Here is a 15,130-nt window from a genome sequence, read left to right as displayed (position 1 = left end):
GATGTTCCCTACCCTTGTGTGGTGATGTTCCCTACCCTCGTGTGGTGATGTACCCTACCCTCGTGTGGTGATGTTCCCTACCCTCGTGTGGTGATGTTCCCTACCCTTGTGTGATGACGTTCCCTACCCTCGTGTGGTGATGTACCCTACCCTCGTGTGGTGATGTTCCCCACCCTCGTGTGGTGATGTTTGTGTGGTGATGTTCCCTACCTCGTGTGGTGATGTACCCTACCCTCGTGTGGTGATGTACCTACCCTCGTGTGATGATGTTCCCTACCCTCGTGTGGTGATGTACCCTACCCTCGTGTGGTGATGTACTACCCTCGTGGTGATGCCCTACCCTCGTGTGGTGATGTACCCTACCTCGTGATGTACCCTACCCTCGTGTGGTGATGTACCCTACCCTCGTGTGGTGATGTTCCCTACCCTCGTGTGGTGATGTACCCTACCCTCGTGTGGTGATGTACCCTACCCTCGTGTGGTGATGTACCCTACCCTCGTGTGGTGATGTACCCTACCCTCGTGTGGTGATGTACCCTACCCTCGTGTGGTGATGTTCCCTACTGTGTGGTGATGTTCCTCCACCCTCGTGTGGTGATGTACCCTACCCTCGTGTGGTGATGTACCCTACCCCTCGTGTGGTGATGTACCCTACCCTCGTGTGGTGATGTACCCCACTACCCTCGTGTGGTGATGTACCCTACCCTCGTGTGGTGATGTACCCTACCCTCGTGTGGTGATGTACCCTACCCTCGTGTGGTGATGTACCTACCCTCGTGGTGATGTACCCTACCCTCGTGTGGTGATGTACTCCCACCGTGTGGTGATGTTCCCTACCCTCGTGTGGTGATGTTTACCTCGTGTGGTGATGTTCCCTACCCTCGTGTGGTGATGTACCCTACCCTCGTGTGGTGATGTACCTACCCTCGTGTGATGATGTTCCCTACCCTCGTGTGGTGATGTACCCTACCCTCGTGTGGTGATGTACCCTACCCTCGTGTGGTGATGTACCCTACCCTCGTGTGGTGATGTTCCCTACCCTTGTGTGATGACGTTCCCTTCCTTGTGTGATGACTGCTAAAAGAAAGACATCGAACAGGTCAATAGTCTTAAAAGAGAATCATCAACTTATGAGACTTTATCCACGAGGAAATGATAGCGTGTGGTGGAGGTACAGGTGTGGGCATCAACAGGTGGCTGGCAGTGGTGGTGGTGCAGCGGCCTTCAACAAGTGGGTGGGAGAGGAGAGGCTTAACTCCACTAACTAGTTTCCCTGGGAGTATTGGTCACATTTTTCCTAACTTAAAGTGTATTTCTTCTTCACAGGCGCAAACACTATATGATGAAGTAGTAGTAGTAGTAGTAGTAGTAGTAGTAGTAGTAGTAGTAGTAGTAGTAGTAACGTACAAAATAACACGAAAACTAAAAAAAAAACCTGACAACTGTACAAAATTATGACACCCCCATCAGTGACTGCCCCGGCACGACCCTAACGCCACTCTTAGCAACATTTTTATAGCCTTTGTGCAACCACTTATACCAATGACCAGTGACCCCATTGACCTACACCAGTGACCCCCATTGACCTTCCGGCACTGGGGAAAGACTGTCTTGGCTTTTCCATTTTATAACCTGAAGTCATATTATTAAGTCAGCCTAGAAATCGCTTAGTTCACCGTAAGATTAGGCACCACAGCTTAGTTCACCGTAAGATTAGGCACCACAGCTTAGTTCACCGTAAGATTAGGCACCACAGCTTAGTTCACCTTAATTGAAACCCCTAACACTACCATACTGAAGCCTTGAAACACCTAACACTACCATACTGAAGCCTTGAAACACCTAACACTACCATACTGAAGCCTTGAAGCACCTAACACTACCATACTGAAGCCTTGAAACACCTAACACTACCATACTGAAGCCTTGAAACACCTAACACTACCATACTGAAGCCTTGAAACACCTAACACTACCATACTGAAGCCTTGAAACACCTAACGCTACCATACTGAAGCCTTGAAACACCTAACACTACCATACTGAAGCCTTGAAACACCTAACACTACCATACTGAAGCCTTGAAACACCTAACACTACCATACTGAAGCCTCGAAACACCTAACACTACCATACTGAAGCCTTGAAACACCTAACACTACCATACTGAAGCCTCGAAACACCTAACACTATCATACTGAAGCCTCGAAACACCCAACACTACCGTACTGAAGCCTTGAAACACCTGAAACATTACCAATAATCAATTTACTACACCACTCCCTCTTTTACTGTACCAACGACCATTAAACTTACCCCCCCCCTCCCCAGAGTTCAATATACGTACTCAAGCCTAATAAAACTTTCAACACCAGGGCTTAGAACTTTCCAACGGCTATATGGAAAAAAAACAGAGCATTGCCATTTTATTTATAGGGGGTATTACACTGGATCACCTGAAGTTTAGTCCCCCTCAGAAATTCCAATGCTAACCTAACATAGCCCAATCTATTCTAAAACTAAAGTAACATCACCTAACCCAACCCATTCAGATAGCGTTTGGGTGTTTAATCGTCATGTGAAATAAACCGGGGTGGCTAAAAAAAAAAAAGAGACGATTCAAAAATTTCCACAAACATAAGTAAACACAGAATTTTAAATATATATTAAATAGCAAAGGCGCGGCACTAGTAACCTTTGTTTTCGTCAGTCAAAGAAGCAAACTTATTCATTCGGTTAAATGAACAAGGTTAAAGGTTCCCCGATATGAAAAACTAAACTAACCATGCGCGTAAAATAACCCGAGTAGTATTACCCAATCACACACTTGTTATTAAGCATCAAGCGTTACTACACCCCAACGTATGCAAGAGCCTGCCTGCCTGCCCCCCCCCCCTACACTTTCCACACCTGACAACAAAGCTATGGGGGGCGTATGGTTAATTTGTCAAGCCCTCAGGCCCCCAGTATGGTAATCTTTTCTCTACGTGGATAACTAAATACTGTAATGACGTTTTCCACACTAATCACCTTCAACGCCACAAACTAAAAATAGGTAACTTCACAAGCTGTTAACATGGTAATTTTTGGAGTTGTTAATATGGTATTTTTGAACTGTTAACATGGTATTTTTCGAGCTGTTAACATGGTATTTTTGAACTGATAACATGGTATTTTATAACTGTTAACATAGTACTTTTGGAGCTGTTAACAAGACATCTTGTGAGCAATCAACTTGGTAATGTCATTTACTGTTCAAGTGTTAATTCTTGGTATCGGTGAGACAGCTTTCTGGGACAAGCATTTAAGAGTGGGGCTGCACTTGTCTCCAGCAGTCTGATAAAACTTACACCACCACACAAAACCAACCAGAAATAACTTACTTCAATAGCTATTAACATGGCACAAGATAACTAACTTCAATAGCTATTATCATGACACAAGATAACTAACTTCAATAGCTATTATCATGGCACTAGATAACTTACTTCAATAGCTATTAACATGACACGAGATAACTTACTTCAATAGCTATTATCATGGCACTAGATAACTTACTTCAATAGCTATTAACATGACACGAGATAACTAACTTCAACAGCTATTAACATGACACGAGGTAAGTACATTAACTGATTCAGTGGGGATAATTTACTTCACTTAACTCTGAAGTTGGGTTTCACTTGTACAGTATATTACCTAAAAAAAATATAAAAAAAATGTTGATATGTATAACTTCAACGAGCTGTTACCATGTTTGCTTTTCTTGTCATTTAGAACTAACAAGAAATGTTAACCGCTTAGTATCATCGACTTGAGAAACGAACACTCGAGGCAGAGGAGACATTTAAGCCAGATGATAAAAGTATTTTGGGTACGTTTAAAAAACCTCCAAGTTTAATAAAAAAAAAAGTTAGGTTAGATCGGCTTCAACTCCAGCACCTGATAAAAACCTCTTAGTACAACTATTATTCAAAACCTTTGCTCTGAGCTGTATCATCTGAGATAACAGTCTGCTATCGTCAGATTACAGACTAGCGTGAGATGACAATCCGCCGGGGGTTACAGTAAACACTACAAGAGGTTACAGCCGGTACATTAAATCTATTCGTCCGAAGTGATAACCTGCTGTTTTGTTGTCATTTTCCTTCAAACTATTTCACACATCAAGCTGTATCGTGAAGCTGCTGACGTTATCTTGTTACAGTCAGTGTGGCCATAAGCTACAGTACGTTCATACTACAATTGGTATCTCTAGATTACCATACCACATCTCATCACAAGTTACAGTCAGTATCATCTAATATTACAGGTATGACTGCATTACCAACAGCAAAAAGTCATACAGCATGTTATCCTAAATTACAGCTGTATCATTAACTCAAAAAGGCAGTACAGTAGTTATATATAATACCCAATAACAATCCACAACAATGTTAAAGGTTAAACACACTAAACACATTACGTATAATAATAATAAGGGTTAACACAAAACCTGCACTACTTAATAACAAGTGGACAAGACTTGGTAATATCACCTCTAGCTGAACATTTATATAACCAGCTCTAATTCATGAAGGCTGTCACATTCACAGATACTAGCAGGCGATGAATATTAATTGTTATTTTCGATAGAATACGGATTACAGTAAATAAATACATATTAACTAACAATGATAAAAATCACTTATCACAAGACAAAGTTAATATTGATAATGTTTTGGAAAAGATTCTCCATATTATATTTGCGTTACTATTTTTTTTTTACCTTAAGTCAGTCATATTAATTCTCATGCCTTCACTTACGAGGATTATCAAACGTAGGTGAATTTGTACCCAGCTTTTAAATACCCTTATAAAAAACTAGATCAGTGACCCAAATTATACAGTTCCGTATAACAAACACTTCACTACTTACAATTATCAACTACTATAATCTACGTAAACTGGTCATAAGCACATGTTGGTTTCGGCGTGTTTACAACTTCAAAGGCCTCGTTAAAACGGTGTCCTGCAACCGGGAAATTCTTAAAATGTCAAGGGAAATACCACCAAAGACATCGGGACTAAGACGGACACAAAAAATATTAATGGTGGTTAAGGATTTTTACGAAGTACTGTCAAGTAAATAATGAAGTTAAATTATTGGTATACTCAATAGTTGGTACTCACCTCACACTACCACCTCCACATGAACACTTCTCGCTGATATTTCACAAGAAAAACAGAGTTCTTTCAATATTCTTGCTCAAATTGGACTTGTCAGTAGTAAAACACGTCCATAAAACGACTCGACCCGAAGATGTCACTGATATTAGACTTGATAAAAACGTCACGTCAATATATACAAAAAAAATAAAAACTGGGAGAGCGTTCACTCACTCTGTTCACTTCGCTGGTCGCGGCCAAACTACTTCGACAACGACGAGTCGACGGGCTCGACCACTCGCCTGACTCGCCGCGACGTGAGCTTTGTGACGTCGTCCTGGGTATTGCCACCTAACTTCTCTCCTTCTATTTACATTTAATCGCGAGATGTGCTCGTAATTAAATTTAAAAAACACCACAACGCGTCTATTCTAGGAAAAACTAACAAGCTTTAAAAAGAAAATCATACGTTTACTGCGGCATTTTGGGAAATGGTTTCAAAGCCAATGACTTTACAGGTTATGGATTAGTTATCGTACAGCATCAGGTTACAAAAATACGGAATTTTTCAACAGAACCAAAACAATTTAATGCTTTTATATAAAGCAGGAAAAATATTTATAAAATACTAATTACAATACATACTTATATTTTTCCCCAGTTAATGCTATTATAAAACTCAATTGCTTAATTTAATCCATAAATTCGTGCGCTTGGCAGCCAGGAGTTAGTTGTGGGTACCCGTCTCAACAAATCGCAGGAAATGACCGAATATCGAGTGAGGTGTTGACCGTAGGGACACAACTTACTAAAAATTAGACTTCTTGCTACTTTCCTGACACACACTACGAGAAGAATGCAGCGTAGTAGCAGACACACCTTGGCAAAACGGCCACCCCCAACCGCTGTGTAACACTACAGAAGAGGAATATTTGAACAAACAAAACTTGACGATGGTCGAATTTTGAAACCAGACGTTAGTGAGGAAAACAGAAGACGGTGGGGCCCGGTCTGGTCACCTGGTCCTGGGCGCTCCAAGCTGGCGAGTTCAATTTTCCCCACAAACGAAGTCAAGAAAATATACCTAATAAATAATATAATTTAAAACACACAGATAACACCTAACCTAAATATTTAACTAAGGTTGTGTCGGGGTTATCGAGTACATATTTACATCAATAGTGAGGAGGAAAACTTATAAAACAGCCTTTGGAATGAACCGAACCTTTGTACATATCACATGCAGATTAGACACCCCAGTCTATTTGACCTGATGAATAAAACACCGTAATGCTAATCTAATAAACTTAACCTAATCTCTCCTGGTAACGTTATGGTGTTTAATCAAGTGAAATAATCTCGGGATTCTAGGGTGTCTAATCTTCACGTGATCCTTTGTAATATATTCAACCTGACAAACTGTATGTCTGAGTACATTGTTTGCATACCTATACTGTCTACGTGCCGTACCTTATATACCTGCTTTGTCAACATACATCCTGACCCAATGTAAACTTGTATGACGATTATAGTGAGTATTTATCCTGTCTGACAATCAATGTATTATGCGGTTCAGTTCTGGTGCCCTTATTATAGAATGGATATAAATTCACTAGAGTCGGTGCAGTGAAGAATGACAAAAATGATTCTGGGACTTAGAAACCTTCCATATCAGGATAGGTTAAAGAAACTTAACTTGCATTCCCTAGAAAGACGAAGAGTGCGGGGAGATATGATAGAAGTATTTAAGTGGGTGAAAGGAATCAATAAAGGGGATATATATAAAGTTTTTATAATATCCGAGCAGGATAGGACTCGGAGCAACGGATTCAAGTTGGATAAGTTTAGGTTTAGGAGGGAGATAGGAAGGAATTGGTTCACAAATAGGGTGGTGGAGGAGTGGAACAAGCTTAGCAACTTTGTAGTAAGTGCGGGAACTCTGGAAAGTTTCAAAAGGAGGCTAGATAGATTCATGGATGATAGAGAGTGGTAGTAACTCTCGACAGGAGCTGCCATGCACAGGTCAACCGGCCTATTGCAGACTCCTTATTTTCTTATGTTTCTTATGTATGTAACTATATATCAATCTATGTATGTATGTATGTAAATATCTATAAATCTATGTATGTACGTATGTGTGTATGTATGTATCAATTACTTTATTCATCTACTACAATACAGCATCGTAGAGTTTTGAAACAGTCCGCAGTACAGTGAATCAGTGGACGGCGGGCAAAGGGCTGGACTCACCCACGCTTACATTCAATATTTTTCTCTAACTGAAGCTTTCTATCTACGTGCTGTTTGGCTAACTCACTCAGGTTAGGTTAGGTTATATTATAGATTATGTTAGGTTTGTGTTAAATTAGGTTTGGTTAGGTTAGGTTAAATTAGCGTTAGGTTACATTATAGTGTTAGGTTTGTGGTAGGTTAGGTTCGGTTATATTAGCGTTAGGTTAGAATAGGTTACGTAATGTTAAATTAGCGTCAGGTTACATTATGTTAGGTTATATTTGCGTTAGATTATGTTATGTTAGGTTTACGTTAGATTAGGTTAGATTTACGTCAGGTTGTTTTAATCATCAGGCAAAAATAAACTGGGGTGTGTAATCTTCAGGTGATCCGACGCGTCCAAGGTGAGGGAGTGTCTGTCTGCCCTGTGATGTGGCCCAGAGAGGTGACCCGGTGATTGTCCTCTCCTCCAAGCCCACCTCACTTCTCCACCTCTTCTGCTTCTCCCACCTACCCTGCCCTCTCCCCCTCTTCCTCCTCCATTCTCTCTCCCTCCTCATCCTCCTTCTCTCTATCTATTTCTTTTATCGGTGAGTGTCTGCAAGCATGTTATTGTCACCTCTCTCTCTCTCTCTCTATTGTATTCTCTCTCTCTCCCTTCTCTTTATCTCTTTCTCTCACCCTCTCTCTCTCTCTATCTCTCCCTTCCCTCTCTCACTATCTCTACCTCCCCCTCTCTCTATCTCTTCCTCTTTCTATCTCTTTCACCCTCTTATTCTCTCACCCTTTCATTCAATCTCTCTTATCCTCTCTCCCTCTCTCTCTCTCTCTCACCACCGGAAACCAGAGTGACTCAGCAAGATCATCCACCGGTTATAAGCGACCCTCAAAAGTTTTGATGATCAGGTACAAAACACCTTTGCACCTGAACTTGGCTGACTGGAGGAAGCTTTAACTGACTGGAGGAAGCTTTAACTGACTGGAGGAAGCTTTAACTGATTGGAGGAAGCTTTAACTCACTGGAGGAAGCTTTGACTGACTGTACGAAGCTTTGACTGACTGTACGAAGCTTTGACTGACTGTACGAAGCTTTGACTGACTGGAGGAAGCTTTAACTGACTGGAGGAAGCTTTAACTGATTGGAGGAAGCTTTAACTCACTGGAGGAAGCTTTGACTGACTGTACGAAGCTTTGACTGACTGTACGAAGCTTTGACTGACTGTACTAAGCTTTAAATGACTGTACGAAGCTTTAACTGACTGGACGGAGCTTTAACTAACTGTACGAAATTAGAGTGAGTTATATTATGATAGGTTAATTTAGGTGAGGTGAGGTTAATTTTCAGGTGAAATAAGCTGTGGGGGGGTGGGGGGGGTGAACCCTAAGGAGACCCCCTCTATCTTAACCCCAAACCTTATCCGGGACATAACAAAACCTACCTCACCTGGTGGTCGGTCACGCATGTTCACCAGTTCACCTTCGGGAGACACCTGAGTAAACACTTCTGCAGATCAAGATGTCATGCCCAAACACGAAGGGTACTGAGGATCACCTGAAGATTAGACACCCCAGCTTATTTTACCTGATGGGGGATTAACCTAACCTATCAACAAAACAAACCTAACTATCTTAACTCTAACCTAATCAAACCACTATAATTCTAGCCTAATCTAACCAAACCAAACCTAACCTAACTTAACCTGAGCTCGTGTGGGACAACCATTGCTGTACAAGAAGTATGAAGTTGGGGGTTAACTCCTGGTAGGGTTAAATCTGTGACCTGACTCCTCTCTCTCTCTTTCTCTCTCGTATAGTTTATTATGTGACATAAACGGTGATTTTTGTGCATTATTAGTATTATTATTATTATTATTATTATTATTATTATCATTAATATTATTATTATTATAAAACTTTACGTATTATTATTATTCTCCTCACCTTTAGTCTTATCACACACACACACTTGACCTCCTCAAACCTATCATTAACCCCGGGGACACTGTGAGGGCAATAGATAAACTAAGACAAGAGCCCTTAGCTTGACCGTGTGGTGTACGCCAGCTACCACACACACACACACACACACACACACACACACATACACACACACACACACACACACACATACACACACACACACACACACACGTCATGCCCCCGTCTGTTCTCAAGGATGTCAGGCTCTGGTATTAATTTACTGTATCTGGTTAATACAGAAATAAAGTACAGGTACAGTCAAAGATACAGGTACACACATATAGAAATACATAGACATAAATACAAATACAGGTAGGAGTTTAGGTACAGGTAAAATAACAATTACAAGTATAAGTTTATGCACAAGTAATAACATCCATACAGTTATTAGTACAGTTACAAACACAAATACAGGTATAAGTACAGGTGCGAGTACAGGTATAGAGATGCTACACCTGATGAAAACAAGATAGAAAGTTCCGGGAGAAAGTGACACCAGAGAGAGAGAGACAGAGATGTAAAGAAAGAGATGAGAGACACAGAAAGACACAGAGAAAGAGAAGAAGAGAGAGAGAGAGATAAAGAGAACGAGAGAGAAAAAGTGAGAAAGAGAGGGAGAGACTTGTAAACCAACAGCATGAATTACCGAGGCCACCAAGCAGGTTACAGACGAGATAAGGAAATTTACAGTTATGATGAACAGGATACACGCAGTTACAAACATTTCTAGACAGGATGCAGGCATGATATATAGAAATAGACAGGATACAGTCATGACACAGAAAGAGACAGGATACAGCCATGATACATAGAAATAGACAGGATACAGACATAACCCATAGAAGAGTACAGGATACAGGCACTTCGCAGACAGTCACAGGTATTTCTAGACGTGGTACAGGAAACTACAAACAAATAATGTAAACCGTAAACCCTTATTGTCATTACGAGATTATTTTGATCTAATATTTCTTAGATGACCGTCTTTATGATTCAGTATTGGCGGTATTTATGAATATATTTTTAATTACAAGAAGAACAACAACACACCAATAATAATAATAATAATAATAATAATAATAATAATAATAATACACAATAATATAATAACAAAATAATAATAATAATAATAATAATAATAATAATAATAATAATAATAATAATAATAATAAACAATAATATAATAACAAAATAATAATAATAAAATAATAATAATAATAATAATAATAATAATAATAATAATAATATTAATAATAATAATAATAATAATAATAATAATAATAAACAATAATATAATAACAAAATAATAATAATAAAATAATAATAATAATAATAATAATAATAATAATAATAATAATATTAATAATAAAAATAATAATAATAATAATAATAATAATAAACAATAATATAATAACAAAATAATAATAATATAATAATAATAATAATAATATTAATAATAATAATAATAATAATATTAATAATAAAAATAATAATAATATTAATAATAATAATAATAATAATAATAATATCTCTCCATTCCCATTTTCATCTTCATATCCACGCACTTGCCACATCTCTAATGTAAACAAAAACATGGCGACCATCAGTTCTTTCCGGGAGTCCGTGGACAACATTCCGTATTGAGCAAGAAAAAATAATCCCCCCCCCCTGATTTTCTCCCTCCGTCATTTTATAAAAACAACCTAACTTTCTTTACTTTATTATACAAATGTTAAAGAAGACATATTTCTTTCAAAATTAAATAAAAATACGATAAAAATAGGTATGTGGAAGTAAAAATCATCGCATAAAGACATTTTTAGGAATCGACATATAGCTTACGACTCTTCTTCCCATCCCACCCCCTCCCCACCCCGTTCCCCCACCACCACCCCTCCCTTCCCCCTGCAACCACAACCCCTCCCCTACCACTAACCGTCCCTCCCACCCCTACCATCCCCTCCCTCCCTCCTCAATCAGCTGACGAAGTGAAAACAAAACTAGCTGATCTTGTTTTTGTGGTGGCCCCATGTCCGCCTTACCTCCACGGTCTGTTGGTTTTCCTGAGCAGAGGTTGACCCCTACACCACACTGTCCACGTATGGGGATGTGTATGTATGTGTGTGTATGGTCATTTCCAGGTGTACATGAATAATTAGTTCCTGTACACACATACTGTACACTCATATGTACTTAAGGATGAATAATATATACACACAAGCACACATGTACAGGTATATACGCACATACAAGCACACGTATATACGCTCACACACACGCACACATACATACATACATACATACATACATAAATGGTACACACAAACATACTTTCACAGATACAAAACCACCCACACACACACACACACACACACGAAAGAATGTGAGAAAAACTATAAAATAAGATTCGTAAACTTGATCACCTCCACCCCTCTTCTTACCTTTCCTCCCCTTCTTCTCCCTCTTCCCACTCCTCCCTCCTCTCTTCTCCCCTCCCTTCTCTTTCTCTCACCCCTCCCTCCCTCCTCCCGAGTTTCTCCTACACCTCCCTCACTTTCTCTAGGTGTCTCCCATCATACCATTTATTGCCTATACTTTCCCTTTCCCTCGACTTTATTTTATCTTGAGGGCATATGGCTCTCTCTCTCTCCCCCTCTCTCTCTCTCTCTCTTCCTCTCTCCCTACCTCTCTCTCTCTCTCTCTCTCTCTCTCTCACAATACTGTCAACAGCCACAGTGTTTACCATCCATAACTACCAGCACCACTTAATTGCAACAGCTGGGTGAAGACATTACCAGAAGCACTGCCACCACCACACGAATAAGGCCTGTGACAGATGTAGGCGTGGGTAGTAAGTATTCTGGGACCATCATTGTCATCGTCATTATTATCATTATTATAAGCATTTTCATCATTATTACCTTTTTTTTAATTGCCGTCCATCATTGTCATCGTCATTATTATCATTATTATAAGCATTTTCATCATTATTACCTTTTTTTAATTGCCGTCCATCATTGTCATCGTCATTATTATTATTGTTCATTATTATAAGAATAATTGTTAGTATCTTCTTTGTTACCGTTCATCATTATCATTGTCAACATTATTATTAGCATTGTCATTGTCATTATCTTCCTGTCATCATCATCACCATCATTATTCCCACCAGTTAATATCATTATTTCATTGTACACCATCACCACCATTACAACTATCCCTGCAACTACTGCTACAACAACTATCAGTATAACTATAACTACTACCACTATCTGTTGTAATTACCACCACCATCACTACTATCATACCTACTACTACTACCACATATCTACCACCATCACACAACTATCATCATCACCAAGCAACCACCATTACACACTACCACCACCTCTACACCTACCATCACTACCACAACTACTACCACCATAATACAACTACCACCATCATACAACCACCACAACTACCACCATCTGTGCGACTACCACCACAACAACTACCACCATCTGTGCGACTACCATCACAACAACTACCACTACCATCACACAACCACCACAACTACAACTACCATCACACAACTACCACTATCACCACAACTACCACCACCACAACTACCACAGCCATCACACCTACCACAACCATCACCACAACTACCACCACCATCACAAACAACTACCACCATCACAAACAACTACCACCATCACAACTACCATCATCACCACAACTACCACCACCATCACAACAACTATCACCACCACAACAACTACCACCACCATCACAGCAACTACCACCACCACCGCCACCACCACCACAACTACCACAACCACCATCACATCTACCACAACTACTCCCATCCTACCCTCTCACCACCATATAGAGACGAACATCACTACATTAACCTTGACAATCAATCAATTAACTTTTGACTGACCACGATGACTGTGGGACCACCATCACTACCACAACTACCACCATCACCACTACACCACATTACATATCACCCATAGACCATCACCTACTTCGATTAGGTTAGGTTGGGTTGGGTTAAGATACGTAAGGTTAGTTTAATCAAAGTCATGTCAAGTTAGGCTAAATTGGCTCTGGCTATAATAAGGTCAATCAAGAATAGGCCAGGTCAAGTACTAACCCCACACACACACACACACACACAGGCCTAACACAACGAGCCACCCCGCTAAACAACTGTTCCCCCTCACATGACTTACATACACAACTACTAAAACCTTTCATAGTATACAGTAGATCGACCTATCGTATACCAGCCTATTGATACAACATAATATACCACTAATAGTATGTAGTAGTAGTAATAGTAGTAGTAGTAAACAACAGCTGCAGATATTGACTATGAGGCTACAGTCACTGAATGCCGCATAGATCTGCGGCTCAACTAACTCAACACAGCTAGGATAGCTATTTATGTATTAGGATATTTAATTTTAAGGAATGAAATGGAGGCGAAGGTGTGGCTATTGGGGGAAGATGGAGGTAGTAGTAACAGTAATAGTAGTAGTAACAGTAATAGTAGTAGCAACAGTAATAGTAGTAGCAATAGTAATAGCAATAGAAATAGCAGTATCTTTTCACAATTACAGTATCACTAATATTACCATCATTATCAGTATTATGAAAGTAACTCCCGAGCATAAAGAGGAGAAGAAACACAAGGAGATAATAACGAAGACGTAACATTTATGCTAATAGGGGCGTAGACTCTCACTAGCTTGGGGAAAGAAGCTCGTGTGTGTGTGTGTGTGTGTGTGTGTGTGTGTGCGTGTGTGTGTGTGCGTGTGTGTGTGTGTTGGAGGGAGGGAATGAGGGTAGAAGAGAGATGAGTGCATGTGTACCCGGAGATCATCACTACTACAACTACCACACGACCACTACCACCATCAGTATTGCTACCACCACTACCACCCACTCTCCCGTCCTCACTATAACCCATGACACCATCACTACCACCATCAGTATTGCTACCACCACTACCACTCACTCTCCCGTCCTCACTATAACCCATGACACCATCACTACCACCATCAGTATTGCTACCACCACTACCACTCACTCTCCCGTCCTCACTATAACCCATGACACCATCACTACCACCATCAGTATTGCTACCACCACTACCACTCACTCTCCCGTCCTATTGACACCATCACTACCACCATCAGTATTGCTACCACCACTACCACTCACTCCCGTCCTCACTATAACCCATGACACCATCACTACCACCATCAGTATTGCTACCACCACTACCACTCACTCTCCCGTCCTCACTATAACCCATGACACCATCACTACCACCACCAGTATTGCTACCACCACTACCACTCACTCTCCCGTCCTCACTATAACCCATGACACCATCACTACCACCATCAGTATTGCTACCACCACTACCACTCACTCTCCCGTCCTCACTATAACCCATGACACCATCACTACCACCATCAGTATTGCTACCACCACTACCACTCACTCTCCCGTCCTCACGATAAACCATGACACCATCACTACCACCATCAGTATTGCTACCACCACTACCACTCACTCTCCAGTCCTCACTATAACCCATGACACCATCACTACCACCACTACCACTCACTCTCCCGTCCTCACTATAACCCATGACACCATCACTACCACAATCATCATCACACTACCTCCCACACCAACACTACACTACCACCCCCACCACCACCACCGGTACACTCTCGGTACATACACTCAAAGATGACACACTTGA

At 40.5% G+C, this 15,130-nt stretch overlaps 1 protein-coding gene across 3 annotated transcripts in view; it reads right to left on the bottom strand.

The window, feature by feature from the left end:
• LOC121875108 overlaps positions 1-5,444 on the bottom strand; it is a 63,161-nt gene extending 57,717 nt beyond the window's left edge. For 2 of the 3 annotated variants that reach the window (XM_042379469.1, XM_042379468.1), the window contains exon 1: positions 5,173-5,443. The gene's annotated coding sequence lies outside the window, so the exon portion shown is untranslated. Of the gene's footprint in view, positions 1-5,172 lie in introns of all 3 variants that reach the window. The other variant, XM_042379471.1, reaches the window with a different exon arrangement.
• Between the last annotated feature and the right edge of the window lie 9,686 nt (positions 5,445-15,130).

Source organism: Homarus americanus, unplaced genomic scaffold (genome assembly GCF_018991925.1).
Source record: "Homarus americanus isolate GMGI-L3 unplaced genomic scaffold, GMGI_Hamer_2.0 scaffold36970, whole genome shotgun sequence".
NCBI lineage: Eukaryota > Metazoa > Arthropoda > Malacostraca > Decapoda > Nephropidae > Homarus > Homarus americanus.
Note: the sequence above shows the minus strand (reverse complement) of the source record. Positions and strands in the feature narration are given on the sequence as shown.